Source organism: Ixodes scapularis, unplaced genomic scaffold, assembly GCF_016920785.2.
Source record: "Ixodes scapularis isolate PalLabHiFi unplaced genomic scaffold, ASM1692078v2 PGA_scaffold2__306_contigs__length_199485367, whole genome shotgun sequence".
NCBI classification, from domain to species: domain Eukaryota; kingdom Metazoa; phylum Arthropoda; class Arachnida; order Ixodida; family Ixodidae; genus Ixodes; species Ixodes scapularis.
This window is the reverse complement of record NW_024609857.1, coordinates 148,658,860-148,663,092: the sequence shown is the minus strand read 5'-3', so window position 1 is coordinate 148,663,092 and position 4,233 is coordinate 148,658,860. Positions and strand designations below refer to the sequence as shown.

Here is a 4,233-nt window from a genome sequence, read left to right as displayed (position 1 = left end):
GCCACCGAGCATGAGCCATGCATTGATCTAACGTTAGCTAAGAATATCTCTACATTGAGAACAGATAACCTCACCGTGTACCACAGTGAACACAAAGAAGTTATCAATGTCGTTTAAGAATAAAAGGTTTGGTACAGTGCATTTGCATTTATTTCGTCAATCATTTGGAATAGTGCAGCAGGCAATCGTTGCATGAGAAACCACAGCTTCGCTGGCCAACCACCCTCACCACGTGGATTGGAGCCCTAACTTTTTTTTAGGCATAAAACAACTCATCTTGTTTCTATTAACGACATGATGAATATCAGCATTGAAATTTACCAGCTAAGAGAAACTAGCTGGAAAGTTAGTCAGCAAATTTTATTTAATTAAGCTACTAGAGTCATGTCTCGTTAATACGGACTCCGTTAACAGGGTGTCTACCGACCGGGAAAACCGGGAAAACCGGGAATTATCAGGGAATTTTAAGACACCTGAAAAAGTCAGGGAATTGTCAGGGAAATTTCCAAAAAAGGTTGCCGAGTCAGGGAATTTATCTCATGTTCGCCCACTCATGCTAGAAGCGGCAGGCACGGGCAGGCGTAGTCACGAGCGCAGTTAAGTGCGGCGGCGCGACGTCTGCGCGTGATTTGCACTTTGTTAGAGTGGGCTAGAAACATCTTAATGAGACGAGCCGCCGGGTCTGGTTGAAGTGCCGAATGTCGAAAGTTGGCGTGGCGGCGCTGCAATCGAGCTAGCTTGGGACGCGATGCGGCGACGTGGAGTGCGGCTATCGCAAACGCTGATGAACACCGCTACACGCAGCTGGACGCACTGTGAGCCAGCCGCGATGCGAACGCTTGAGGATGCTGCTAACGCCGCGAAAGCGAACATGAAGGCACTCTACCGCGAACCAGGTGCGACTCATGAAGGCACCCTAGGCGCAGCGCTGCCACGTCAACTTTCCACGCGCTGCGCTTCACACGAGAGCATGTGCAGGGCATAGCAGTTCGTCGTTCTTTTAGTACACTCTAGAGCCACTAAATAAGCTGCACTTTAGAGTAGCAACACTAAAGTATGACGGCTAAAGCGCTATGGGCTAAAGAGTGACTAGTGAAGCGGAGTGGCAGCGGCTATTTCGCTTAGTTCGTGACTCTAGTCAGGGCTGTCAGGTGTTGTTGCTCTAGTACGCTCTGGCGTTATCGTGACGCAGAAGAAACAGTTACTCTAGCCGATACTAGGTGGCCCGAGTCACCGCTCATTCAGAAGAGATTAGCCGTCGGTTTATCTACCTTCTGAGAGGCGCGCGCCAGAGCCGTATATGGCGCGCGCCTAGCGATTCATTCGTTTGTCAGATATGTTTTCGGTCCCCGTAAACGCAACTGAACGCCTGCACTCTCCGAGCTCTGCCACGTGCGTTTGTGGCTTTGGGTTTGGCGTTCTACTGTGTTATTTTCTTGAAGTGGAGATACGTGAAAGTGACTACGTCGCTGTCGAAGAAGTGCTTCTTCAACCTCGACTGGAAAAACCCGGACATATCCACGAATGCGAGTGGGATTCGGCCAGTTCCAAACGATCCAAATAGTGCTCGCTGCACAATGTGCTGCAAGAAGTTCTCCCTGAGCAACATGGGGAAACGTGCGATTACTAGTCATGTTGAGGGTAAGAAACATAAAGCTGCTATGAAATCTCTGCAAAGCGTTTCCCAGACCCCAATCGTATCATTTTTCAAGACTACGTCAAATGTGGACTTGCCTTCCGCGACAGCAACGGGGGTTTTGTCCGGAGGTAGCGCTAGTGCTTGTAGCGCTCCGGCAGTACGTCTATCCACCGCCACGGAAGCTCTTAGCCCGTCTGTGAAGACGTCGGTGGGTGGATTTTTATTGAAGGATGAAGTCACAAAGGCCGAGGTCATGTGGTGCTTGAACACTATAATGACTCATGGATCTTTCCGTTCAGCGGCAGCATCTGCCTCGCTGTTTTCGTTGATGTTCCCCACGTGTGAGACCGCCAGAAAAATGCAGCTAGGAAAAGACAAAGTGGGATACACCATATGTCATGGTATCGGTCCATACTTTCAAGAGAAGTTGCTAGCAAGCCTCTCTAGCGTGCCACATTTGGTAGTTGCTTTTGATGAGTCACTGAACAAAGTAACCCAAAGAGAACAACTGGATGTACTGGTCAGGTACTGGGACCAAATTGACGCCACTGTAAAAACACGCTATCTAACTTCGTGTTTCCTAAGGCACACCGGCGCAGAAGACCGCGCATCTGCTTTCAGGATAGGCACAGAAGTCATTAAGCAGACAGATACTACAAGTGTCAATGGATGGACCCAATGTAAATTTGAAGTTTCTGAGGTCCCTCAAAGAAAAACTTAGAGCCTCCGACACCAGTCACAAGATCCCGGACATTGGAAGCTGTGGACTCCACGTCGTCAGCGGTGCATTCAAGGCAGGTCACGCTGCGACGCACCGGGATCTGGTGGTGTTTCTTCGTGGGAGCTATAACCTGTTCAAGTGCGTGCCGGCACGTCGGGCAGACTACATCCACTTCACGGGAAGTGCTCTGTTTCCGTTGAAGTTCTGCTCAGTAAGGTGACTGGAGAATAGCAAGGTGATCTCGAGAGCGCTTGATATTTTTCCAAACTTGGTGAAGTTTGTGAAATGCTCAAAGGAAGCAAAAAAAAAAGCCAGCATGTGCTAGCTACAGCACTGTTGAAAAGGCAGTAGGTGACCAGATGCTGCAGGTGAAATTGGTGTTTATGCTCTCGATTTCTGAAGAACTTGAGCGATTTCTGGCTGAATTCCAGACAGACAAGCCCATGCTTCCCTTCCTTGCCCCTGCGTTGGATCGCCTCTTACGGTCACTGCTGGCTAGAGTCGTCAAGAAAGATATCCTACAAGCTGCCAACACATCTTCCAAGCTGCTTAGGATCGACTTGGAGGAGGCTGACAACTTCGTTGCAGCTGCTGCATTCGACATTGGGTTTGCTGCTAAAAATGAGCTTCGCAAGATCCAGAAACCATCGCAACATAGTGTGCTCGGCTTCAAAAAAGACTGTATTTCCTTCGTGAAGAGTTGTTCACAAAAAGTGATGGAAAGGTCACCTTTGAAATACAATTTGACAAGAGGTGCAAGGTGCTTGGATCCGGCTAGTGCGTTGTCCCTGGAGGCTGGTGAGACACAACTGTGCATTGCACTGGAGGTGCTGACGGAGCACCAGTGGATGACTGGCTTGGAAGCAGAGCGGACCCACCGTTCCTATATAGATATATGCTCACCCAGCTCTGTACAGGCGGCGTTGAAGGACTTTGACAGGAAAGAGCAGAGGCTGGACGCCCTCTGGTTTGAGTTGTGTTCACGGGACCACAAAGAGTTATTTTCGTTTGTCAAGCTAATACTCTGCTTCTCTCATGGAAACGCAGCTGTGGAACGGGGTTTCTCTGTGAACAAAGAGTGCCTTGTCGAAAACCTCAAGGAAGAGTCGCTGATAGCCCAAAGAGTGGTGTATGATGGAGTGTCAGCAATGGGGGGGTGTGGCTAAAGTTGATCTTATGAACAGGATGCTGCAAATTGTTCGTGGTGCCAATGCCCGGTAGAAGAAGGAGCTACAAAGAAAGAGGCAAGAGAGATTGGACGCATCAGAAGCCGAAAGGAAGAAGAGAGTGGCCACTCTAGTCAAGGAGCTTCAACAAAAGAAGCAAAGGGTCCTAAACAAAGCGCAATTGCAGGCTTCTCGTTTTGACGAAGAAATTAACTCCCTGAAACTGTAAACCCTGGTCAATGCTATATTCCAAACATCTTCAAGAGTGAAGACAGTTGCTTTATTTAACTTAAATAAAATATTTTACGTTGTGAATAGTGTCTATCTATAATATATTGCGTTTTGGTGTCAGTAGTTGTTTCTGGGTGTGGGTCAGGGAATTAAATTAAGATAGTCAGGGAAAACCTGGAAAAGTCAGGGAATTTGAAAAAAAAACAATTTGGTAGACACCCTGGTTAATACCGACTCTATTAATATTAATACCCCGCTATATAAGCAACATTTTTTGTGACGAACTCGGTAAATATTTGCATTTTTGGCTTATTATTATCGACAACTCATGTCATTGACGCTTTCTTAAGGGGAAAGGAGATGTGTTCATTTTAACGAGTTATCACAGTGATTGTTTCATAATAAACGTGCCCTGAAGTGCACCCCGGCCGCTAACGTTATTAAGCGGAAACAATTTATTTATTTCCAGTGTCGTT

The 4,233-nt window shown here is 47.6% G+C and overlaps 1 pseudogene; it reads left to right on the top strand.

Moving 5' to 3' along the window:
• Nucleotides 1–1,524: 1,524 nt before the first annotated feature.
• On the top strand, nt 1,525–3,526 carry LOC120836918 (annotated as a pseudogene).
• The last annotated feature ends 707 nt before the right edge of the window (nt 3,527–4,233 follow it).